The sequence below is a fragment of the Equus asinus genome, chromosome 3, assembly GCF_041296235.1.
Source record: "Equus asinus isolate D_3611 breed Donkey chromosome 3, EquAss-T2T_v2, whole genome shotgun sequence".
NCBI classification, from domain to species: domain Eukaryota; kingdom Metazoa; phylum Chordata; class Mammalia; order Perissodactyla; family Equidae; genus Equus; species Equus asinus.
This window is the reverse complement of record NC_091792.1, coordinates 33918591-33945945: the sequence shown is the minus strand read 5'-3', so window position 1 is coordinate 33945945 and position 27355 is coordinate 33918591. Positions and strand designations below refer to the sequence as shown.

The window sequence follows — 27355 nt, the reverse complement described above, 5'->3', positions numbered from 1 at the left end:
GCATGTGTTTACTTCTCTTCATATCACGCACTTTAATATGTATATTAGAAGTGGAAGACCTAGCCCTCATGCGATCCAAATCTCCCCGAAGAATTTGGGCCTTCAATGATTATCCCTATATTCCTCATACTTTTAAAAGTTTAACAACTATTTTGAGTACTTTTTAAAAGGTAATACATGCCCATGATAAAATAAAAAACTGATTCAATGATCATGTTTAAGAAGAATAACTTAATTTTGTTGGCATCTTCTGCCTTCATTTGCTCAGGGATGCTGTTGTGGGTTGAGCTGTTCCCAGATCTCTCTCCTCTACGCCATATACCAATGCCAGTGGGTGGACCAAGAGAATCTATGGAACGAATTCCTCAGTCTAGAGTAGTAAGCCTCTGGGGCGGTTGGCAGAGCTTCACAGGACAGACCTTAAGCCAAGAGTCCTGACCTGCTATCAGCCTGGTCACTGTGCTGTCTTCTCTGTCCAAATCTATAATCTATTCATGACAGCTCATTTGGTGACAAATTAGATTACAGAAATGAGTGAACAAACTATTTGTCTATGCTTCTTATAAGCTATTAGCCATAAAAAAGAATATTTAGGTAGATAGATGAAAGATAAGAGAGAATGAGAGTTACAGAGAAATGGCAGAACTTGAGAGCATCTAACTCCATTTCCTCACTATATAAAACTGAAAAACTGTGGCCTGGACAGATTGCGGGAAGGGAAGAGAGAAGAGAGAGACAGAGAGAAAGATATTTGCTTAATAATTGAAAATAATAATAATACTTTCTATAAATCATATTAACCCAAGGCAGTCTTGTGGTTCAGTCTCTGCATCAAATCATGGAAACAACAGTCCCATTAAAAAAAATACGATTAACAGTAATCCAAGTCTTAGCCTCTCCATAAAACATCAAAGAGGGGAGTACATTCTTCCAAATCTTCTCTCGGCATTTTCCTCACCTTACGGGCAATGGATCCTTCCAGATCTTCCTCTTCTTCCTCTCTCTGGAACTCCTTAAAATTCCCTCCAACGTTCAGCCAAAGAGTTCCTTTTCTCTCCTCCTCAGCACTTTATTATACAGATCAATTTAACCTTTCTGGTTTTTCCCTCCCTACCCCACATCCTGGAACTAGAAAGACCTGGGCGCTCAGATTGAAAAACCCTGTCAGTCCCAAGGAGGATAAACTAAAAATAAACTCACACGTAGAGATATATAATAAAACTCCAGAACATCAAGATGAAAAAGACAGTCCTAAAAAGTACAATAGGATACAGATAGACTACCTACAAAGCAGTGAGATTCAGATCAAACATAGCAGTTTCAAGAAAGTAATGGAACCACAGTTTAGAAATGCTCAGGAAAAATAATCTCGAACTCAGAGCTCTATAACAAGCCAAACTAACACTCCAGAGAGATTAAAATAAATTCTCAGACACACAAGCTCTCAGAAAAATTTATTATCCACAGACACTCTCTGGCGGAGAAAGGAGGGAGAACAAAAGAAAACCTACCAGAGGATATACTCCAGCAAGAGGAAAAATGAATCCAAAAGGTAATCGAGTAGCAAAGGAGATTGTATTCATGTTTTATTTTTGTAATTAAAAAGTAATTTTTGAAAAGGTTGGGGAGAAAGGAAGGTAGGAAACACAACTTAATTCTTGACTTTTCTTTCCATTCCATTTTACCTTTGCATAATATGTCATTACAGTCTATGAATTGCTTTCAGATAAATTGCCAATAGCCAGACTCACACGACCCACACAAATTATATTTTAAGAAGAACCATGTTGGGACAGATAGTAAGTCCAAGAAAACTTGGAAATGTACTCCCTGGGTGTAGTAAGGCCCTTCTTGCCATGGAAGCTGACGGCCTTACCCCAGTGGTCGTGCTGACAGTGACAGTGGACGTGAGGAGAAGTGAGGAACATCAGATTTAGCAGACTGATTGCTTTTCTCACTCTGCCTACCAAGTTGGACTAGGTTATGAATTAGTAGAGAAGGAGATGAAGGGAGTAAGAACTATAAAATTTCAGACCAGCTGACGCACTGAAAAGGGACTCATTAGCTGTCCAGGCTATGAGGTCTGCAAACTAGAGGCCTGTGGCTGCCAGCACACAGCAGGAGGGAGCCGCTGTGCGCAAGAGGCCAGCTAATGAAAGATCTTAGGCTCCACAAAGGCTTCTGTGGAGAGGCTCATGGTACTACTGCCTATGTCAGACGCCATGAATTTAGGGTTTGGAATCTCTCACTTGAACTTTTTTACGCCATCCCGGTGTGTGCCAAAAAAAGAGCAGCTGCCAAAAAGCAAACATTTTCCTGTCTCTAAAAATAAAATGCTGGCAACACTTTAGGCCCCTGTGCCAAGACCTGGCCCTTCCCAGGATAAACAATAGGTGGCCAAGCTGATCAGAGGCGAGCACTGAGCCCTGAAGTAGGCCTAGGTTCAGCCCGGAATGCCAAGGTCAGGGCATGTGCAGCTGTAAAGCTAGAGGTGGCCCTCTCTCCTCCACAGCTGAAGGAGGGCAGCTGTTGGCCACCCCCACCAGAGGCCAGGTGTGGCTGAGAAGCGACAGCCTCAGGTTACACCAGAAACCTTGACCCAGCTGAGGTCACAGAGCTCCCACGAGCCCCTGCCCCCAGAGCCCCAGGGTGCGTGGTGACAGATCTGAGATCCTGTCCAGAGATAGCTCCCTGGGAAGGAAAGTTTCATAAGTGTCCCTCTGCATTCGTCAGTCAGGGCTGTGCGATCACCTGTCAAAACCCTCATGCCCGGCCGAGAGCCCTCACCTGCTAGCCACAGGCCTAACCAAACCACCTTAGTGTGTGAATGCTACCATGCCAGTCATTGCTCCCATTCTAATTGCCTCCCAACCCGCCAGGAGTTTCCACAGCACTTGTTCAAGCCCCCGTGCTTGTCATTAGGGTTCAAATCTTCCCTAGACCATAAGCTTGGCTTTTTGCTGGTTTGGGGAGTTAAAAGGGCTGAGAGGGAGTTAGGGGAGGAGAAGGACTAAATATAGCAAATATTTGCAGGCATAATCACTCCATAAACATGCTTCAGTGGAACAGAGTGTAGGGCTGACCCAGATGACGGATGTCACTCACCCGAGTGTCACATCCTAAATAAAACTGAATGAGCCCATTCTCCTGCAGAACCAGAGTGACGCCTGTTCACACTATAAATATTTATGAAGTCATGGTCCTTAAAAGACTTTATTTTTCCAGGTAAGTAGACTTTAATAAAAAAGTTAAGCAGGGCTTTTCCTGCAATTATGGAATAGTCGCTGTAGCTTTTCAGTGGGTATTGCATGGAAAGGAAAAGAAAACAAGAAAGAAGAAAAGGAAAAATAAGACCCCGTTCCATGAGGCTGCTGTACGGAGATCTCATTTATGCCAGTCAAGGTTCATTCTCATTCAAAAAGTGACAGCCTTCTCTGGGGTGGCGGAAACCAGAAGCACGAGCAGGCCCGTTCAACCCAGGCCTGGGTAATGAAGGGAACACAAACAGATCCTTGTCACCCAAGTTCAGACCCCTCCCATCACCTCTGCAAGAGAGACATTCTCCTTAGTGCTCCCAGCCTGTCTCTTAGTAACAGAAAAAATGTACACCTTGCCCCGTCACTACGCTCATTTGAAAAGAATTCTCAGAATGTGAGGATGTGTGCCTGGGTGTCTCTCTGGGTGTTTATGTAAAGTCCACCTCTCCTGCTCTTAATTACTCCTCCTTATTGCATAAGCAATGGCACCTCAGAACCCTGCCAGAATCTTACCAGCTTTTCTCCACTCTTCACCACGCACTACTGCAAAGAAATACCCATTGGACTCCTAGTGGCCTGGCCACTCTCCCTTGCTCCAAGGCACTGTGGCAATCCCGCCACCTGGAGCTCCCAGGCCATTGTCTCCAAAACAATACACGCTAATTTTTGTGTCACTTTGCAGCTTACGTGTTACTCATCTCTGCAACACACTCAAACCCTTGCCCAAGTCCATCAAGCCTGTTTCTTTCCCAGGGATGGCCTTCTACCCAGGCTGCCTTCCCCTCCTAACCTCAGGGTGGCCCTTGCTCTGCCAAAATGAACTGACTCCATCAGGAAAAGTTGAAGATCCTTTGGCTATAGCCTCCGGGAAGTCTTGTTCCATAAGGAACAAGAGTCTCTGGTTTTGTGAAATGAGTCACCGGCTGTCTTGACCGTGCCTATCTGGGGAGGCCGGGGCTGCCATGTATGGTCCGTGCGCTGTGCCACCCACCTCTCCATGTAAGTCGGAGTTCTTTGCCAGGACAGCCTGAGTCATAAAACTCAGCACATTCCTCAGGCGTTGAATAGTCTTTCCTTGTTATTACATTGCTTTTGTTTTATGCAGCACCTGGTTTCATTTTAAAAACCCAAATAAAATCTCATGATCGGGTTGGGTGGAGTGGGGGTACAGGAAGGAAAGAAAAAGAGAAAGGAGGAGTGCAGACAGGGTTAGAGGAAGGAAGAAATAGCTCTAAGTCCCCAAATAGGCAAGACCCAGAGCAGGACAGAGAGAGAACTGGGGAGGAAAGGGCAGGAGAGAGAGAGGATGGGCTAGGATTTAATTGAATGTGATCTAAGTCCCTTTGGCTGTGGATAACAAAGCAGTGGATGTTTAGGTCTCTTCCTCAAATTAGGTCCAAGTACTGAAAGAGTGAGTGCTTTACTCATCAGCCAAGGACCTTCCCTGAGCCACTCCCCTTTCTGAGTCTTCTCAGTAAAATGACAGACTATTTTGGATGAATTCTAACGAACTTTCCAGCTATAACACTCCATGATTCTATGAACCTGCCTGTTCCCTTTTTTTTGGACCACAAACCCCAACGCATGCGTAAGGGAATACTTTTCCACAAGCTAACATTTGCTTTTTGTCTTTAGAGGGTAGAGGATTGGGGGATGGAAGTCGGGAAAGGGTAGACCCAACCATACAAATGTTGCTGGTCAAACCGAATTTCTCTGGCCAGGTTATTTTGTAAAATTATTTGTAAAGCTGCTAACACAGAGTTTTAGAATTAAAACATAATAAGCTATGTCTTGCATACAGTAAACAAACACTGAATGAATAAAACCCATTAACCTGGAGAACTGTATTTTCTTGGAGTAGTAAAGCATATGAATTACAGCACAAGACCGGGACCATTAGGCATTGGACTCAGAACTTAAGCAGAGGCCGTTACCTGCCTCTGCCTGAGGCTCTCTAAAGCAGGCTGGCCAGGGCGAAAATCCTGGAGGTTCCTGAGTAGCTCCAAGGCCACGTTTTCAATGCACGGTTTGGCGAGCCTAATGGAAACCATACGAAGGGATCCGGGAATGAGACCAGATGGCTTCCCGGGAATGTATTTAGCCTAACCTGGGCTAAGGAACAAAAACAACCACTAGGAGGTTTTTTCGGGGGGAACGGAGGGAGGGGTGGTGGTGCTGGTGGTGCGACTTCTAATTACCTTTTCTATTCCACAGGAATCATAAAGAGAAGGGCAGTCTTGGTAACTGGGAGTCAATGGAGCAGGGGACAGAGGGCGGGCCGGGGGTGAGAGGCAGCGACTTTCGTCAGCACACGTGGTTCTGCCTCCCCTCCCAGGACAGCAGCTGCAGGGGCCTCTGCCTCCCCGGCCTGCGGCGGGCTCCATCCAGCGCGCAGGGGCTCCGCGCCGCCCCCCGGGCCCTCCCTCCAGCGCGCTGCGCCCGGGCGACGGCGGACGGTGGATGGGGAGTGGGAGCAAGAGGCGGACCGTGGGGAGCACGGGGGGACGGAGCGGGAGGGGGGTCGTAGAGGGAGCAGGAGGAGGCGGGCCTTGGCTGCCGGGGAGGAGGATGGTGGAATGAGGAGGAAGACCTGGGAGGAGGGGAGAGACGATTCGAGGGGAGGAGGGGGCAGAGGAAGATGGGGGGCGGGGGGTGCCGTGGATGGGGCTGGCCGTGGGCGGGGCTTTGGGGACGCGCGGCCCCTCCGGAGAGAGCCGGGGCGTGAAAGGCCACGGTCCCCCGTCCCCCAGGCTCCAGCTCCCGCCGCAACTAGGCTCGCCCCCACAGTCCGACGGCCGGAGCCAATTTGCTTGCCGGCGGCGCACCGCGCGGAGGGAAACCTGGCGGTGGAGGGCTGCCGCTCTGCCGGGCGGCTGCGATGAATACAAAAAGGCCTTTCTCCCGGCCCTGCGCCCTTCCCCGGCTCCCCGATGCAAGGGCCTGGCTCTTTGACGCTGGAGCCCACAGCCGTCGGGGCCACATCACCATTTCTGTGGTTCTTGCAGAGAAGTGTGCTTCCAAGTATTTATTTTAAAGAAAAACTTAACAATGATTATAACGATAACTTTTGTCCCCTCTTCCAATTTAAGAGAAAAAAAATTGAGGGATGAAGGCGTTTGAAGCCCAGAGAAGTGTCTAAGAAAGCGAGCCTGCCAAGGTCCACATATTCCCGGGCCCTCTCATACCTCACAGTCGTTGATTAAGCAGACTCCGGGCCTCCAGCTTTGTGGCTTCGTTTTCCGACTCAGATAAATGACGGTAGCGGCCCTCCCACAGTGTAAACGGCGGCGTATTGATCAGCTTCTGAGTCTTCAGACGAGCTAACCTTGCTTGCAGAATAACTCTGTACCTGAAGCGGGAGAAAAATGGCCTAGTTGTCAACACTCGCCCATCTGCAAAGGTTACTTTTTGCACAGACTTGGGAATTAAATTGCCAAGACATCAGTCATGAGCAGGAGTTGGGCTTGTTCCTGCATTTTCTTCCATCTCCTCTAACCTTCCGATTTCATATATTGTGTCTCTGTCAGGAAGGCCAGATCAATAAGCAGGAGAGGGGAGAAAAAAAAAAGGCAAGAACTCTTGGAATCCCTAGCCGAACCACCCACTGCTTCTCTACTGCCCCTTAATCGTCCATTAGCGGTAAGATTCTTTTCTCCTTGTCTTCCCTACCATCCTTTAGCCTGGACAGTCCTGGACTACATTCCTAGGTGTGAATTTCTCTGCTTTTCAGTCTGACATCATGAACTTCTTTAAGATGGGACCCAGAAGTACAAATATTTAGAACATGGTTACCAAAGGCATTAGACACAGAGCAAATACTTTTAACAGTGAGAATATTGTTAATGATGCTTGAAAATTTATTCAATCCTTACTTGTTGCTGGCAATTTCATTCAATCTCTACTTGTTGCTGAGGCAGGAATTTGTACATGTTACCTCTCAATGCTTGTTCTCCTCCCAAAATATAGTGCCTATAAAAAAATTAAGCTTTTGCCTTGTCTAGTAAATTAAAAGTCTGGATTTATTTTTTGGTTAGAACTCTAGGCCCAGGGTTTCCCAAACGAGTGCCCCATATTAATTGTGTGTGTGGAGGGGGTGTGCGCTATTAGCCTATTGTTGCACATAAAAACAAGAGCAGGATGTAATTGCACTAATTTGTTGGGATTTGTTGACTTAAAAGAGGCTACTGTGAGTCTAGAAAATTCACTTTAGGGGAGGGGGTCGGGGAAGCACCTCAAAGAGAAAGGCAACTGTTCCCCAGAACAGCGGCAGACACGGGCAGTGGAATTGCTTGGCACCAGTACAACTCCGTGCAGCAAGAGGGGTTTATTTATTTAACAATAGTTAACGATTCTCCCAAGCAACTCCCAGGAGCCCAGCTAGCAGTAAATATACTTTCAGGAAATCATCCACCCTTCCTAGAAGCATGCTGCAACCCTACAGTGAAGGGATGTCCCTGGCCTGCCCGCACAAAATAACTTTGCGTAGACTGCCGAGCTTCAAATGCTCCCAAATAACTCCCCGCACAGCTTGCCACGGCCCTGCCTTCCCGTGCTTGAAATGCTCCCCAGGAAAGTTATCAGGTCCTAAAGCAGAAAAATCAAGAAAAATGCACCATTTCTGGAAGGTCAGGACTAAGTAGACTAGTGACCTGGGAACCGAGGTGGTCAGTCCAACACTGTCCCGTTAGCTAAATCGCTCACATTAGCTAGTTGGTGCCCACAGACTAGAATTTTCCAAAGTGGTGTGTATATATGACTGGTGGTTCTTGTGATAATATTAGGTGGTACTTGAATAACATATTTTATTTCAATGGCCAGGTTTTTTTCTAATACACATAACTAGCATACCAAACCCATGGCGTCGCAAATATAATTACTTAGGGTGAGGCTGAGGGGTTTTTGTAAGTCAATTTAAAGAGGCATTTTAATAAACAAAAGTAATAGGATAGCAAAAATAATTGTAACTTTTTTGGAACTCTTAAGACATGAAAAGAATCCCATTTTAACATCCTGTTAAAAATGACTGGGTTTGCGAAAGTCTGATCAGCCAAGACGGAGCCGCTTCTCTGGGCCACGTCAGGGAGCAGGGACAGGAGGTGTTGGGTGGCCGAACAGGCACATGAAGAGAGTGGGCCTGGGAAGGGTGGGTCCCCAAAAGAGAAGGACACTCTGAGACCTTACTGAGTTTTTTTGCAAGAGGCAGAATCCAGCAAATCACTGATAGTGATGAAAATTTGGACAGTACCAGAGCAATTATCCCCATAAGCCTCTTTGAGGCTTGCTTCCAAAACAACTGGAGAGATCTGTACAAGAGATGTTCACGATGCTTTGAGGAAGGCTGATTATCAGAATAGTCTCCTTTTCTGTTTGTCACTTGCTTGTAAGTTAGGGATTATCTTCACACCAACTCTAAACATACACACGCCACCACCCTCACTGCCTCATTGCGCACTTACTGACACTACCCCAGGGATCCACTGTTGGGCGACAAGTAGAAGGATTCTTACACGCTTCAGGAAGTATTTCTTTTGTCGATTGTAGTTCATCAAGTTCTCATATGCTGGCTTTTTAATTCTGACATCTAGTGTGAAGAGACAGACAGCCAATGTGTAAGTGCTTGTGGCAGAGTCTGCCATAGTATGAATAAATGAAATGTACTGATATTCCTAAACCATTTTTAATCAATAGTTCCAAACTCTCACATACGTGCTACATGCCCCCCTAGCTTCTGCCACCACCAGAACTTTCTCACATGCACACTCTTTTTCAGAGCTGCTGCTCCACAAAAGTCTCTGTGGGATTTCTCTCTCCTTTTATTTCTACATTCTACCGTTCTTATTATTAGGAGAGTATTTATAATGAAGTGACAAGGTGTGTGACAGGAGGAAGGAGGCAGAAATGCGAAAGGCCTTAAATGGCCTCAGACTCTGGAAGGGGTGAAAATGTCAGATGAGGATCATAATTAAAATAAAGGCAGAATATAGATATAAAGTAGTAGTTTAGGATAAGACTTACATGATTTTTTGTAATTTGGAGATGCTGGAGAAAAATCACCAAACAGAATTTGGTGTGCCTATGAAAAAGAGAGGGAAAAATAAATTCTAACCATTTTCACAGCAACAGAAATTTAATAAAATTCCTTTTCCAGTGTGGTCCTCCCCATTGAAAAGGCACTTTGATACTGCCATCAAAAGCCACTGTAATAACAGATACACCAAAATGGAAAGACAAAATTGGGGAAAATATTTATAAAATGAGAACGCTATCCTAATATGCAAATAGCTTCCATAAATCAATAAGAAAAAGCTAAAAGAAAAATAGGCAAAAGAAATAAGTACAGTCAATCCTCATTTTCCATAGATTCCATAATTGCAAATTTTCTGACTCGCTAAAATTTATTTGTAACCCCTAAGTCAATACTCACAGCACTTTTGAGGTCATTCAAGGGCACAGGCAGAGTGGTGAACAATTTGAGTCACCAGACCTGCGTGGTCTTAGTCAAGGTTGAACAAGAGGATACTTTGCCTTCTTGTTTCAGCTGTCATATATAAACAAATGTCCTTTTTGCAGCCTATATAGTGCCACATTTTCTGCATTTTTATGCTTTTTTGTTAGTGATTTCACTGTTGAAAATGGCCCCCAAGGGGCTGGTCCCTTGGCAAAGTGGTTAAAGTTCAGTGCACTCTGCTTCAGTGGCCCGAGTTGTTGGGTTCAGTTCCTGAGCACGGACCTACACCACTCATCAGCCATGTTGTGGTGGCGACCCACATACAAAAATAGAGGAAAATTGGTACAAATGTTAGCTCAGGGCTAATCTTCCTCAGGAAAAAAAATGGCCCCCAAGTGCAGGCTGAAATGCTATCTTGTGTTCCTAACTACGAGAAGACTGTGATGTGCCTTATGGAGAAAATACCTTTGTTAGATAAACTTTCTTTAGGCATAAATTATAGTGCTGTTGGCTGTAAGTTCCATGTTGATTAATCAACAATATATATTAAATAAGGTATCTTTAAATAGAAACATGCATAAAACAAATTTATGTATTGATCAGTTGATGAAAACATTGAGGAAAATGACCAGAGGCTCACGGGAACCTGACCCTACATTTCCCCTAGGATCAATGGTGTAGTAATCATTAATTCAGTGTTAGTGGAGACTTTAGGAAACGTAACTACCTTGAATAGTGAGAATTGACTATGGTCATGCATAGTTTAATGAGGGGTATGCATTCTGAGAAATATGTCATTAGGCAATTTCGTTGTCATGCAAACATCATAGAGTGTACTTACACAAACCTAGATGGCATAGCCTACTCCACACCTAGGCTATATGGTATTAATCTTATGGGACCACCATCGTATATGCAGTCTATCATTCACCAAAACATCGTTATGTGGTGCATGACTGTATAATTCACAAAAGAGCTATGAACAACTAATAAACAGAAGATGCTCGACCTCACTGATAATCAATGAAATGAAAATTAAAATTAAATTGAAATATCTTCATCTATCAAATTGGAAAATATTAAGATTATTTTTAAAGCTAGTGTTAGAGAAGATATAGGAGAAAAGGCACTCTTGTGGACTGTTGGTGCATGAGGCCAATTTTCTGGAAGGCAATTTGGCTGTATATCAAAATTTAAAATAAGCGTACCTTCTGTCCCAAGAATTCTATTTATGGGAAGTACCCTCAGGAGATGATTGTACAATTGCAAAAATTTATATTCAAACTTACTCCTCACAGCATTGTTTATAATAGTTGCAAGTTTGAAAAACTAAATGCCTAGAAATGAGATATTTTTAAATTGTGATATAGCCAGTCAATAGAATATTATGTATCCATTAAAATGATGGTAAATAATTATGCTAACACCAAAGGATGTCCATGAAAATATGAAGTGATTAAAGCAGATTACAGAGGACAATGGATCCCATCAATATACTCTGTGTGTGTGTGCATCTTTATGTATGCATAAGTATAGAGAGACATTTCTAAGGAAGTTCACAAAAAAGGTTAATGGTGATTATCCCTGGGGACTGGGGAAGGATTTCAGATGAGTTTCTCTTTTATCTCTATTTCTCTGTATTATTTGAAAGTTTACAATCAGAGGAAAGCTGTTTTTGTTTTTAACTGTCAATATATTATATATATTATTGTCACCCATGGGAAAGAGGAAAGAGGAAAAAAGCACAGCATCAGCAGTTCACAATTTATAACCTTGGTTGTTTATTTTTGTATCCAGATCACCTAAAAGAAAGGTACACACATAGGCACTCAGAAATGAATGTTTGATGAGTGAATATTATTGAACAGTAACTCTAACCCCCTTTAGTCTGTTTTTTATGATAATATGCAGTGTGCAGTCGTTTAAGCTCTTTACATGTAAATGATTGCTGAGCAATGTTGGACTCACCACTCCGTGCTTGACATCAAATGGCTCTTTAAAGGAGCTGCTTATATGAGGTAATAGTCCTGCATGAAATGAAGGAAGAAAACCCGGATTAAACCCAGTGTTAAAATAAAATTTCTTACACTCCCAGGCTATACCAACAAATTAGACACACGTCACTTATTTCCCTTTAGAATCTGACCAACGGAAAAGTAAGAGTCAGATAGGTAAGATGAAACTATCACTAAAGGTTAACCTGCAGTAAACATTCTGGCTTTTGAGGGAGGGGTACATTTTTTTCATGATGTACGTTTTCTCAAAAGAAAAATATACTGATAACAGTAAAGGAGACATTAAATTATGAATCTGTAATTTAGAAAAATTTGTCAGAATAATTCAGTTTTCCTTGTCCTCTGGCTTTCTCTATGCGGTTTTTCCGAAGCAAGCCTAAAATAGGGACTGTGTTTCAGTCATCGTCAATTTTCTTAAATTTTAATTCAGCTACAAAATAATCCTTGATGTCCTGTCCCCTCATCAAAAGAAAAACAATAGTTAACCTTCCAAATACTCTTTTTTTTTTAGAGATTTTATTTTTTAGAGCAGTTTTAGGTTCACAGCAAAATTAAGAGGAAAGAACAGAGATTTCCTGTATACCTCCTGTCTCCACACATGCAGAGCCTTCCCATTATCAACATCCCCCTCCAGAGTGGTACATTTGTCACAATTAGTCAACCTACATTGACACGTCGTAATCACCCAAAGTCCATAGTTTACATTACAGCTCACTTTTGGTGTTGTACATTCTCTAGGTTTGGACAAGTGTATAATGACATGTAACCATCAGCATACCATCAGAGTATTTTTGCTGCCCTGCAAATCCTCTGTTCTACCTATTCATCCCTCTCCCTTCCTAGCCGGTAGCAACCTCTGATCTTTTTTTTTTTTTTTTTAAAGATTTTATTTTTTTGCTTTTTCTCCCCAAAGCCCCCCGGTACATAGTTGTATATTCTTCACTGTGGGTCCTTCTAGGTGTGGCATGTGGGACGCTGCCTCAGCGTGGCTTGACAAGTGGTGCCATGTCCGCGCCCAGGATTCGAACCAACGAAACACTGGGCCGCCTGCAGCGGAGCACGCAAACTTAACCACTCGGCCACGGGGCCAGCCCTGCAACCTCTGATCTTTTTACTGTCTCCATAGTTTTGCCTTTTCCAGTATGTCAGGTATTTGGAATCATACAGTATGTAACCTTTTCAGATTGGCGTCCTTCACTTAGTAGCATGCATATAAGGTTACTCCATGTCTTTTCATGACTTGATAGTTCATTTCTTCTTAGCGCTGGATCATATTTCATGTCTGAATGTAACACTGTTTATCCATTCACCTGTTAAGGACGTCTTGGTTGCTTCCAAGTTATGGCAGTTATGAACAAAGCTGCTATCAATATCAATGTGGAGGTATTTGTGTGGACATGTTTTCAGCTTCTTTGGCTAAATCCCGAGGAGCACGATTGCTAGATGGTATGGTAAAAATATGTTTAGTTTTGTAAGAAACTGCCCAAATGTTTTCCAGAGTGGCTGTACTGTTTTGCATTCCCACTGGCAATGAATGAGAATTCCTGTTACTCCACAGCCTCACCAGCATTTGGGGATGTCATTGTTCTGGATTTAGGCCATTCTAATGTGTGTGTATTGGCATCTAATTGTTGTTTTAATTTGCGTTTCCATGATAACATAGGATGTGGCGCATCTCTTCATATGCTTATTTGCCATCTGTATATCTTCTTTGGTGAGGTGTTTGTTAAAATTTTTAGCTCATTTTTTAATTCGGTTTTTTGTTTCTTGTTAAAATTTAAAGTTCTTTGTATATTTTGTATAACAGTCCTTTATCAGATGTGTCTTTTGCAAATATTTTCTTTCAGTCTGTGACTTCTTATTCTCTTGACGTTGCTTTTCGCAGAGCAGAAGTTTTTAATTTTAGTAAAGTCTGCCTTATCAATTATTTCTTTTATGGTTCATGCTTTTGGTGTTGTATCTAAAAAGTCCTTGCCATACCCAAGGTCGTCTAGGTTTTTTCCTACGTTGTCTTCTGGGAGTTTTACAATTTCGCATTTTACATTTAGGTCTGTGATCCATTTTGAGTTACTTTTATGAAGGGTATAAGATCTATGTCTAGATTCTTTTTTTTGGCATGTGGATGTCCTGTTGTTTGATCAGCATTTGCTGAAAAGATTGTCTTTTCTCCATTATATTGCTTTTGTTCTTTTGTCAAAGATAAGTTGCTTATATTTATCTGGATCTATTTCTGGGCTCTCTATTCTGTTCCTTTGATCCACTTGTCTATTCTTTCACCAATACCACATTATCTGAATTACTGTAGTTTTATTATAAGTATTGAAGTCACATAGTGTCGGTCCTCCAACTTTGTTCTGCTCCTTCAATATTGTGTTGGCTATTCTGGCTCTCTTGCCTCCTTATCCAAACTTTAGAATCATTTTGTTGATATCCACAAAGTAACTTGCTGGGATTTTGATTGGGATTGCAAACTCTACTTTTTCACTGCTGGTGTATAGGAAAGTGATCAACTTTTGTATATACTGTTTATCCATTCACCTACTTGTATCTTGCATCTTTTCTTCTGCTTACTTTGGATTTAATTTGCTCTTTTTTTTTTTTCTAGTTTACTAAGGTGAATACTAGATTGATTTTACAGCTTTCTTCTTTTCTGATATAGACATTCAATGCTATAAATTTGCCCCTCAGCACTACTTTTGCTGCATCCCACAAATTTTGATAAGCTGTGTTTTCATTTTCATTTAGTTCAAAATATTTTTAAATTTCTCTTAAGATGTCTTCTTTCACCTTTATGTTATTTAGAGTGTGTGGTTTAATCTCCAAGTATTTGGGGTATTTTCCAATTATCTTTCTGTTATTGATTTCTAGCTAAATTCCACTGTGGTCTGAGAGCAAACATTCTATGATTGCTATTCTTTTAAATTTGCAAAGGTGTGTTTTATGGCCAGAATGTGGTCTATCTTGGTCAATGTTCCATGTGAGCTTGAGAAGATTGTGTATTCTGCTCTTGTTGAATAAAGTCATTTAATAGATGTTGATTACATCCAGCTGATTGATATGTTGTTGAGTTCATCTGTGCCCTTACTGATTTTCTGCCTGATGGATCTGTCCATTTCTGATAGAGAGGTGTTAAAGTCTCCAACTATGATAGTGGATTCCTCTATTTCTCCCTACAATTCTATCACTTTTTGCCTCACATAGTTTGACGCTCTGTTGTTAGGCACATACATGTTAAGGATTATCATATCTTCTTGGAGAATTGACCCCTTGATCATTATTATTATTTAGTGCTCTTGTTTATCCCTGATAACTTTCCCTACTTTGAAGTCTGCTCTGTCTGAAACTAATATAGCTATTACTGCTTTATTTTTATTGATGTTAGCATAGTATATTTTTCTCCATCCATTTATTTTTCATCTATATATGTCTTTATATTTAAAGTGATTTTCTTGTAGACAAAGTATAGTTGGGTCTTGTTTTTGATCCACTGACGATCTCTGTCTTTTAATTAGTGTATTTAGACCACTGATGTTCAAAGTGATTATTGATATAGTTGAATTAACATCTGCCATATTTGTTACTGTTTTCTATTGTTGCCCTATTCCTTATTCCTATTTTTGTCTTTCACTCTTTTTATACCTTTTGTGATTTTAATTGAGCATTTTATATGATTCCATTTTCTCTCCTTTCCTAGCATGTTAATTATACTTCTGTTTTTTACTTTTTTAGTGGTTGCCCTAGAGTTTGAAAAATACATTTACAACTAATCCAAGTGCACTTTCAGAAAACCACTTTGTGAATAGTTCAAGTACTTATCATAACAAAATATTCCTAATTCCTTCCTCCTGTCCCTTGTATCATTATTGTCATTCATTTCACTTATATATAAGCATACATAAGCACACATATGTACATAAGACATTTACATAAGCATACATATTTGAATACAGTGTTACTATTATTATTTTGAACAAACTGTCATCTGTTAGATCAATTCAGAGAAATAAAAGTTTTCATTTGACCTTCATTTATTCCTCCTTTGACGCTCTTCCTTCCTTCATGTAGATCTGAGTTTCTAACCTACATTATTTTCCTTCTCTGTAAAGAACTTTTAACATTTCTGGCATGGCAAGTCTGCTGGCAACAAATTCCCTCAATTTTTGTTTGTCTGAGAACCTATTTATTTCTCCTTCACTTTTGAAGGATAATTTCGCAGGCTTTCATAGCTCACCATTCTAGGTTGGTGGTTTCATGGGTCAACAATTCTAGTGTTGGTTCCTCTCAACACTTTAAATATTTCACTCTACTCTCTTCTTGCTTCTATGGTTTCTGAGAAGAAGTTGGATATAATTCTTATCTTGTTTCTCTCTAGGTAATGTGTTTTTTCCCTGGGGCTTATTTCAGGATTTTTTTCTTTATCTTTTATTTTCTGTACTTTGAAAATGAGGTGCCTAGGGATAGGGGTTTTTCATTTGTTTGTTTGTTTTACATTTATCCTGCTTGGTGCTCCCTGAGATTCCTGGATCTGCGGTTTTGTGTCTGACATTAATTTGTAGAAATTCTCAGTCATTATCGTTTCTTATGTTTCTTTCTCTCTTTCTTCTCCTTCTGGTATCCCCATTAAACATATGTTACACCTTTTGTAGTTGTCCCACACTCCTTGGATAGCCCCATTAGAACCCTTAGTTGCTTTAAATTCCTGGTCTCATAATTCCAACATCTCTGCCATGTCTGGTTCTGATGCTTGCTCTGTCTCTTCAAATTGTTTTTGTCTTTTCATATGCCTTGTAATTTTTTCTTGGTAGCAAGACATGATGTACCAGGTAAAAGGAATTGCTATCAATAGGCCCTTAATAATAAGGTGATGAGGTGTGGAGGGAGGAGAAGCATTCTATAGTCCTAAGATTAGGTCTCAGTCTTTTAGTGAGCCTGTGCTTCTGAACAGTGAACTTCACAAATGTTTCGGAGTTTTTTTCTCCTCCCTTTAGTGGAACAGGATGGCAAGAGTGGGCTGGAGTTGGATATTTCCCTTCTCCCAGGTCAGTTGGGCTATGATAGTACCCCAGCAGATTAGCTTCTGGTTAACTAGTTTCTCCTGATGGCAGAGCTTGTTAAGAAGAATATCGTGCGCTGGAGTACAGTCATGCACCACATGATGACATTTCAGTCAATAAAGGAGCACGTATACAACAATGATCCCATAAGATTAGTACCATATAGCCTAGATGGATAGTAAGCTATACTATCTAGGTTTGTGTAAATACATTATATGATGTTTACATGATGAAATTGCCTAAAGATGGATTTTTCAGAACGTATCCCTCTCATTAAGTGATGCATGACTGTATTTCAAAATGGTTTCTTTTCCCCTCCCCCTGCCAGAAGTACAAGGTGATTTTCCTCTGATATTTACTGTGGGAATCTAATTGACTTTCTGGAGGGAAATCTCACAGTATTGTGGGGGCTCCCCTATGCCTGGATCCCCCTGGAGTTTTTAAGTCTCAGACTTATGCGCTTTGAGCCTCTAGCAATTCATCTATTAAAGTTCAGATATTCTGACCCTGGTACTGGTTCCTGTGGTGGTTTCTGCTGTTAGTCTCTGTTCTGGTAAGCTGTGATTCCCTGTATTTGCCTGTCTGTCACTCTAGTCTTGGGGACAGCAGTTTGCTCTGTGTCCTCACCTCTCTTATGGATCCAAGAAGAGTTGTTTATTTTTCAGTCTGTTTAGCATTTTACCCGTTGTTAGGATGGATTGGCATCCTCCAAACTCCTTACATGTGGAACCGGAAATGAGAAGTCGGGGTAAACACTTCTATGCTAGGGATATTCATCTCTGATACACAGCTTATACTCTTAGAATCAGAGGGAACCAAGACTATGCTGAAATTCTAAGGCTATAAGTTTTTCTCAAGGTCTGAAGAAGCTCTGGTGTACTTTTTTTTTTTTACAATTTTATCAAGGTATAACTTACATACCATAAAATTGACCCACTTTAAGTGTGCAGTTCAGTGATTTCAAGTAAATTTATTGAGTTATGCAACCATTATCATAATACCATAATCTGGTATTAGAGCATTTTCGTTACCCCAGTAAGATCCCTCATTCCCATTTATGGCTAATCTCCTTTCCTACCCCCAGCTCCAGAAAACCACTAACCTACTTTCTTTCTCTATAGATTTGCCTTTATTGGACATTTCATATAGTTGGAATAATACACTATGTCATCTTTTGTGTCTGCCTTCTTTTACTTAGCACAATGTTTTTGAGGTTCATCCACATCGCAGCTGTTTTAGTATTATGTTCTTTCTTATTGATGAGTAGTATCCCATTGTATTAATGCAGCCATGCTCCACATAATGACATTTTGGTCAACAACGGACCTCGTATATGATGGTGGTCCCATAGGATTAGTACTATATGTCCTATGGTGTGTAGTAGTATGCCTGTATACCAAATTTTGTTACCCGCTCACCAGTGATGGACGTAGGGGTTATTTACAATTCTGGTTATTATGGATGATGTTGCAGTGAATGTTCATGTGCAAGTCTTTGTGTAGACATGTTTTCATTTCTCTTGGGTAAATACGTAGGTATAGAGTTGTTGGATCCTATGGTAAATTTATGTTTAACTTTTAAAGAAACTGTCAAGGTGTCTTCTGAAGTGGCTGTACTATTTTACTTGCCCACCAGCAATGAACGAAGGTTCCAGTTTCTCCATATCCTCACCAACATTTGTTATTGTCTGTTTTTGTGATTATAGCTATTCTTAGAGATGTGAAGTGGTATCTCATTGTGTTTTTAATTTGCATTTTCCTAATGACTAACCATGTTGAGTTCTCTAATGTATTTTGATTGAAAAAAAAATAGAAAAAAATTTAAATCTGATTAAAAGTAAATAAAAATTCATTTAAAAAGAAAAAGAGGGTCTTGTTTGGCATAATATGGTAGGGTCTAGTCATTAGGAATGAGTCAAGGGAGAAGCATAGCCTTTGACAAATACCCACTGTTATTTGTCCCATTTTATGCTGATAAACTTTTTAAAACAATATATCTTAAACTAAAGTCAAATAAAGAGATAAACAGTTACCTAGCTAAATTCAAGAAAAAACAACTTTTTCACAGCTACAGTAAAAGCAGGTGGATAAGAAGTTTATCCTGCCCGTTAGCTCTGATTATTCCATTGGCTGTGACTCTTTAGCCCTCTCAAAGCTCTGTAAGACTTTTATAAATCCCACAGGCCTGACAGGGGCTTTAACTTTCTGTCACCCTTCTTTTCAAGAATTTTATGAGATAATCATTAATTAGTATATGATATGATTCTATAATATTAAAGTTTTACAGAAAGTAATTTTGATGCTTTTGATGGATTATGGCAAAAAAAATCAGGCATTAGAATTTGTGCTAGACCATTGCATGAGGGATTTACATATTATTTCTGTCTTTTAGCCAAAGCTAGTCATTTTTCTAACTGAGATGTCTCTCATTTTCTTTAGTCTGTTCACGGAGAGAACTCCAGCAAGCTCGCATATGTTGGAGTGTAGTTAGCTACTGATTTTTTTCTTTGTGAGTTCACAGTTGACAAAATAGAACCCACAGTGCAGCTTGACCTTGGCAGTTTCCTCTGGCCTTTTCATTAAGCACATTTAATGTTACCCTAATTTGCTTGCACATATCCACCTCTCTGCTTCCACCTCTTATTCCTAGAGCTATATCCAAATTGGGCAATTTTGTTGATGAAACTAACAATGTTAGTAACTGCCAACAACTTCTGCCTTTACATATTAGGTCCTTAAATGTGGTGCCAAACCCTGATAGAATGCTACAAGTATCTGGTTTTTGAAAATAAACTATCGAGAAAGCAAGTGTGAATCTGTGAGCATCAGCTATTTCAGAATCAGAGAAGCTCCAGTTTGGAAGCACAAATCTTCTTCCAGGCCTTCCAGTCATTTAGTCTACCTACTGGGTGTCTGCCACAGGACAGCTCTCAGCCATATTTGTGATTCAGTTTCCTTTTCATAAATTGGGGATAATATGATCTCCTACCTATCCATCTCTGAGCTCCTTGAAATGAAGCCTCATGAACACAAAACATAAGGTTCAAAAGTGAAGACAAACCGTTCTTAATCTTTTCTGACTACTGTGGTCTTAAATTGTATACACACAAAAGAGGAGAATTTACATCAAAGATTAACAACACTTAACCTAGAGTCCACCGATACCCTAGAGGGATCCAAGGTGTATGCATTGTTGGCTTGTAGAGTGTCTTTATGGATATTCTCTGAAGATATGGCCTGGAAATTTCATCAGATTTATCAAAGTGCCTCAAAAATATGAGGTGTCTTAAAGAGAGACTTGTGTTGGGATAGATGACAGAGCACATCTTTTCCTGACAGATTTTTAAGAATGAGGCATTTAATGGTCTGTATGTTGGGTAAAAACTGTCTTATCAATATTAAGTTTATTAAACATGATAATAGTATTATGGGTCTGTAAGAGAACATTCTTACTCTTAGGAGGTACATGCTGAAGTGTTTAAGGATATACTGTTGAGATGTCTGTGATTTACTCTGAATAGTTCAGCAAAGAAGTATACACAAGTATCAATATAGAGAGACTGAGATAAAGCTACATGCTAGCAAATATGGCAAATGTTAACAAATGATGAATCTAGGCAAGAGTAGGTGAATATTGATTTTACTATTCCTCCAACTTTTCCATGGGTTAAAAAATTTTTTTAAGTTGTGAATAAAAGTATAAGGCATTCATTTATCTGCCTTAATTTCATAATTATAGGTAAAGAAGGAATACTATTGTCGTATTTTATAGATGGCTAAAACCAGGAAGAAAAAGACTGTGAAAACCAACCAGCAGCATCCCAAATCACATTTGAGGACAGACCTAAAAGCAATGCTTCACCTTCTTCCCATCTTCTCCCCACGTAACCCCAACCCATCCCACAGGCAGACACATGCGTCGTTCACACAGCCCGCTAAAATCACTGCAATTCCCACTATAGCGCTGTCTTTTAAGTTCACAGGCAAAAGCAATTTCAACCACCTCCTAGTTGATGTTATGCTTGAACAGAAAGTGCACACCATAACAGATGGCATCTTGTGACCTTCTTAATAACAGGCTTGGCTGCCAATGTCCCCTTGTGTCCAGTTTCTGCAGGGAATTTGGAAACTGTTGCCTTACGTTTGAATATTTGCTGGCAAACACATTTAACCATTTATTAGACTGTTTTTCCTGATTTGAAATAGAGAGCACAAAACAAAGTTCCCAACACCTGAAAGGGACATTGGTATTTCCTGAGTGTGGGGGCCCATCCTGGAATTCTTTGGGGGTGTTCTGGCAGTCATCCAGCATGTCTGTCATTTTTAGAGTGGTGAGAACCTCCATCCCAGGCTAACTGCTCATCACACTACCTAGATTTATTGACGGCCAATGTGAGCTTTTTTCTTTCTGTAGATTAAAAGAAAGGTATGCACTTCCCACAGCAAAGCATACAAATTAGCCAGAAAACAAACTAAATCCCAGCATTAGAAGGTCCCTCTGCTGTGACAGCCCACACGAGGAGTGAATGTGGGAACCCCGCGGCGAGTGAGGCTTGTTCTAAGTCATCTTGTTCCCTCGGGCACGCCGCCTGGGCAGCCGTGGCTGTCAAGCTCCACGGTGGGCATGGAGGAGGCCCGAGGAGGGCAGTGACTGGGTGAGGGAGCAGCTGCCGTCCGCCCTCTGTGTCCTCAACTGTCTCCCGGGGCAGCTTTCCTTTGTTAACAATGGAAGGCAAACAAAGGTGGCCCTAGGAAAAGACAATGAAGATACTCATGCCAAAGGCTGAGGAGTCCTCTCCTCGCAACAGAACGGACCTGGAAGGGAAGGACCAGGAGGGAAGTGGTCAGGCAACAGGTGCGGGGCAGATGGGTGGAGAAAGGGCGAGAAGAACAAGCCCAGTGCCTATGGTGGGAGTGAAAAGTGTAGAACCTCAGGGTAGAAATAACTTGGTTGACAGGCACAGAATTGTGTGGAGTCACGCACAGGAAGAGATGGATAAGAATTAGGCTTCTGTTTTGGGGGGAGAGTCCCATTCCAGGGTTTCCCCTGGGAGCTGAGGGAGAGGTGAGAGTCTTTCCTGTTGGCCTCACTTCTACACTTCAGAACAGAGGATGCCCTGGAGAGGGGGGTTCCCCTGATGCCTCTGCCTGGGAAGAGCTGGCCTGGGTGTGAAAGAGCCTTGACTGGGGAGCTCTGAGTCTCTCCCAGGAAAGCTGGGGACAGTTGCCTGATTTGGCTGCCATTCACCCCTTTATTATTCCATCCCAGGGCCAGCCTCTTGTCCCCTTCTCAGGCAGACTAGAAAACTGTGGGAAAAGCCCCCTCTATTTAGGTATGCCCTAACCCATCGGCTTCCACCTTCATTCTGGGGCCCCAGCCTCCAGGAGCAATAAGCTTTGGAAATGATCCAAAAACAGCACAAGGGGGCCTATCCCTTAGACATTATGGGCACAAGATTAGCAAAGCTTGGAAGCCACAAGATGCGCACATTACTGAGAAATGGAAGGTGCTTCCCCTGCCTCAGGCCCTAAAGAGACAAGTTCTTCGCCTGCTCTCTTTCCTGTCTCCCTCTCATCCCCAGTCACATGTGCCTTCACTTGTTCATACTCCTGCATGTGTGTGTTTCAGATTTGGGGTTTGCCCTGCTGTGTCACCTTCAGCCCATTAGAGAACCTGGGTGGGGGATGGAGTACGTATCGCTAAAATCATGTACAGATGCAACAGTGCCATACGCTATTCATTCAGTTTTTAAGGTATTACCATTTTATGTGTTACTACACAGGATTCTAAAGACTGCCGTTGGAAACACAAGTTTTTTAACATTTGCTTCCCTTTTGGAAGACAAATTATAAATGAGAAACTGTCTCTATAAGGAAATATGTCATAGGGAAGAAAAAGTCAATAATGGAAGGTCCGTAAAAACCATTGTTCAACACACAATTATAGGACATCTGATTTGTGTTGAGCCCTGTCCTAGGTACTGGAGATATAAGGACAAGCAAGACAGACAAGTTCCTGCTCTCGGGAAGCTTATGTTCTAGAAGAGGAAAGAGATAATAAACAAATAAACAAACACTATAATACGTAGAAAGCAAACTAGGCACCAAGATTGAAATTAAGAGGGAAAGAATGTGAAGAACTGGCTTTAAATGTGGTGGCCAGGTCAAGCCTCTCTCAAGAGGGGACATTAAATTCAGACCTGAAGGATCCAGCTCAGCAGAGCTGGGATAATTGCATTCCAGCAAAGAGATAGTATGTGCAGAGGTCCTGAGGGAGGAAATGGCTTAGCATTTTCAAGTTACTAAAATGTAACTGGAACAGAGTGAGCAAAAGGGAGGAGGCATGAAACAAGACTGGAAAGATAGGCAGGGTCACATTCGTGCAAAACCCTACAGGCCTTGGTAAGGAATTAGGATTTTATTGCAAGTGAGACAGGAAACAGAGAAGTGACATCATCTCGTTTATGCTTTAAGATCTCCCTGTGTGAATACATGACTTATGGGGTAGTCTGGTGAGTTCTTACTGCTTTTAGAAGTCTCAAGGTTTGGAGAAGCCTTCATAGAAGAGTAAAAGTGGGAGTAAAGGAATAGGAGGAAAGGAGGGATGTAAAAAATGGACGCAAACATGTAACATAACAAATATATTTGTGTTGCCCTCCGAGAATATTATTTGGTTCTTATCAATATTCTCCTGGACCCTGTCATCCTTGTTAAAGGCTGTATACCAAAAAACAGCTCCATGGAGCTGCTTCGGGGGCTTGGAATTTGTTATCTGTGGTTATGGAATATCCAAAGGCAATCTTGCACATGTTGTCACATCTGGGCTTTGATGTGGTCATACTGTATAAAACCTCTTCGCCAGTGCGTATTATGTCTCCTGCAACAGCAAGAACAAAAGAGGCCAGTGTACCCTTTTGCAAGGGTAGTCTGGGCTCATCCTAGTGGGGTCCAGGTGTGGGACACAGATATGGTGCTAAGAACAAGAGAGGGGAAGGGAGTAGCCAGTGAGGGCTGCCCCAGCTGTGTCAGAGTCTGCCTTCCACTACACTCTTCATAAATTGCATATGCTGGAGAGAAGATTTTTAGTTAAACAAAACTTGCTAGAATCTGTCTTACTGGAGTGCAAATGAAGAGAAAGTTGAATTAACAATTTGTTTTGCAGCTTTATGATGTTTGATTTTTATTTTTATTAGTTATTGCTGTGTTCTTCTTTGAATCTGAGAGATGAGCCTATGATGGTCCAAAGGCAGGAAAAGCCACAATCAAATCAAACACTTGGAAAGAGAATTAATAGTAACGCCAAAGGAAAACCACTTTAGTGTGGGCAGAACAAAGAAGGCTGAACTCTTTGAAAGGCAGTTGTGAAAAAGAATTTGAGAGCTTTTCCCCTTATCAGGATCGAGAATCACACTTAAGCACAGCCCATCTGATTTGCATAGCCATATGAATGGATCCACTTCTACAAAGAGACAGTCGTTGATGGACCAATGTGACCTGTGGTGAGCAAATGTATACAGTTGGCTTGTATTGACAATTTAGTCCTTGGCTTCATGTTTTAACTCCCTTCAATAGGGGCTTCTAGCACAATTAAAGTTGATAATCCCAACACGACACATGGAAATTGAAAAGAAGCACAAGGAGAGCTTGTCATTTGGCCAAATTAAATAATTCTACCTTGATGTACTGTCACCTCCTAATGAACAGAGTAGTCATCAGTTAAGTTAAAATTACTGTTTGAGGAGAGTGAACAAGGCAACATGGGCCAAGTCCATTAATGTCATCATTCTGAATATATTCCACTGGTTACTTCTACCTTGCCTCTTACGAACACTACCATTATAACAGGAAAGGAGATAGGAAAACAAAGTAATGAATATCATATGGTGGTAAATTATTGCCTTTTCTGCTCATGTTACCACCCTTCAAATACTCCCACCCATCCAACCGCAGGACCACTCAGCTATCAGCTCTCATGGGCCATAAGTGGCTATTTAGAACTCGGAAGGGCACAAATAGCAATGTAAATGTAATAGGATTGTATTCCGGGCTGCTCGGATCAGATGCACCGTCAGCCTAACTTACTATGAATGATGTGACCAGGCTGTCTAATTTCCCATACCCTTCTTGCTCAGATTTGTCTCCGAGCTACGAAGTGTGTTTTAATTTTATGTTCGTTACTGCAAAGGGGAGAAAGCAAGTCTTTCCTGGTTTTAACAGTAGCACAGATGGTTAGCTGTCCTATCCTCTTGCCTCAACAAACCAGAGAAGAAAACATAAAACCCATCTCAAATGTACTATGCCCATAAAGTCAAATTTTATTAGGAAAGCCAGCAGAATAGCGATTGTCCAAGGCAGCCATTAAAAACCTTTATCTCCATTATTTAGGAAACCCCCCTAAGGCTGCAGGATAGCTCTTTTCACCGTCTACCCATTTCTGAACTCCCTGACATCTAGGTGGGGTCTTGTGACTCCTTCCCCTGGAATGTGAACGTGAGAGATGTGTGTCATTTCCAGGCTGCAGTGGCGGAAAAGCAGGTGTGCCTTCCCTGCCCTTCATCCCCCACCTGCCAGATGCAGACAAAGGACTCTGGGCCCCAGGGGATGGTGGAACCCCGAGATGAAGGGAGTCTGTGTCCCTAAATCACCGTGTGGAAGATCTGCCTGCAAAACACCCACCTTGGCCTTTATATGAGGAAAAATATCTTTGATTGTTTTAAGTAGCTGGAATTTGGAGGTTTATCTGTTAGAGCAGCTAGTGTTATCTTAATTTAACGAAAACAGGGTGCAGGTGGTTATGGATTAGTAAATGCAGTTTACTAGTTGATGGTTTATAGCTTTGGTTTCTCTTCTTGGTTCTTTGATGCATCCGGTAAAGCTCAGATTACATTACGTAGAGCTCCAAGCTCTGGCAGAAGTTACATTCTGGGACTGATACAGAGGAAGAAAACCTTTGCTCTGGAATACTGTCATTTTTAAGAGTGACCGATCCAGGGTACAACATGCTCGTTTTCTTGCTTAAAGACACCTTGCCTTTGGTGAGCAAATGGAAACCATATGGACTACAATCAAGAGGCTGAAAGTCATAAACTCAGCAGCCTTGGCAGAGGGCCGTGCAGAGCCGACCATGCTGCACTTACCTCTAGCACTTGTGGTCTCCTGGGGACCAGCCTTGCAGACCGTGGGACTGCAGGCAGGGCATTTTGGTGATGACACCCTGAAGAAAGAAAATAGAAGAAACGAGTAATGAGTTTATAATTTACAGCCTATGGACTTAGAGGGACTTTCGCTCATGTTTTCATTTATTTCTTGAACTTTTGCTTCTCCTCTTCCTCTCTTTCCACACTCCCAACTGTAACCCCACACTCCCATAAAATCACCCCAAGTCAGACTTTCTCATTGTCTTCAGTGATTTGTTTGTCCCCTGATTTGTCATAAAAGGCTAAAGTGTTCAACTTTTGTTCATGAAAAGCTCAAACATTAAGTTCATAATTGTTTTAACAGATTTATGAGTCTTTCTCTAGGGAGTTGTTTTCAAAATAAGATCAGTGCCATGAATGGAATAGGAACTATTACAGTCATTATATATGTTGGTTTCCCAGCATAAGTTAGAACTTAGCTGTTCTACGAGAAACTTGGAAACTCACAGATGCTGTGTCTCTCCTTCCAAACACATCTATATCTGTTTCCCTGAATTGAGACATGACACTCTTTTTAGGCAAGCAAGGGCTCGGTGGGAAGCACAGGTCATTTTGTATGGAATGGACAGTCATCAATTTGTAGAGTGCAACACGTGGTGGCCACTGTTTTAGGCCTCTCATTTGGCGAGAGGAGGGTCTCCAAGCTCTAGGACCTGGAACTGCGTGTGAGGTAGGAGTGGAGTGGAATTGTTGTCAGCCTAAGGAGTCCTAAATGCTCCTGTACGTGTATTCAGCCAAGAAACTAGCCCTAATTGTTGCTGAGACAGGGGCTGGTGGCCTACCCTGCATTTTTCTTGTCCTGATCTACAGGAGCAATTGAATCACCTGAGGGTATTAATTTAAAAATTCAGATTTCTGAGCCCAACCCAAGTAATTATTTTCCAGTAGGTTTGGGGCAGGTGGTCTGATACGGGTAGTCTAGTCGGTGGACCAGTTTCCTGACTTCTGTGGGAATCACTTGTATTCCTTATATTTTTATCACCTAAGTAGACATTCCCAGTCACTATAGTTTGGTTTGGGCTGTTTTTTTAAATTTTATATAAATGGAATTATACAATATATGTTGCGTCTGGCTCAAAATGGTCAACATCATGTTTGTGATGTTACTGGGCGTAACCCTAGTTTGCTCCGCTTCATCGACACTATGAACATACCCACCGTCTGTCTACTCTGCTGTAGATGAATAGAACTGGCTTATTTTCAGTTTTTTGGCTATAATGAAAAATGCTGCTATGAACATACTTGTGCACGTCTCTTTGTATATGTGTGAAAATGCATTTCAACTGGGTATATACTTATAAGTAGAATTGCTAAGTCTTAGGGTATCCATAACATTAACTTTAGAAGACAAGGCCAAACTGTTTTCATAAAGAGTTATATCAATG

General features: G+C 41.6%; 1 long non-coding RNA gene across 4 annotated transcripts in view; it reads left to right on the top strand.

Annotated features, from left to right (window-relative positions):
* The first annotated feature begins 5232 nt into the window (after positions 1–5232).
* The window catches only part of LOC123284521 (uncharacterized), a 69531-nt gene continuing 47408 nt past the window's right edge, over positions 5233–27355 (top strand). Inside the window, exons 1-3 of one of the 4 annotated variants that reach the window (XR_011501940.1) lie at positions 5233–5713; positions 6347–6657; positions 6785–6896. This is a non-coding gene — a long non-coding RNA (uncharacterized lncRNA). Of the gene's footprint in view, positions 5714–5814; positions 6658–6784; positions 6897–27355 lie in introns of those variants that run through there. The other 3 variants (XR_011501941.1, XR_011501939.1, XR_011501938.1) reach the window with 3 other exon arrangements.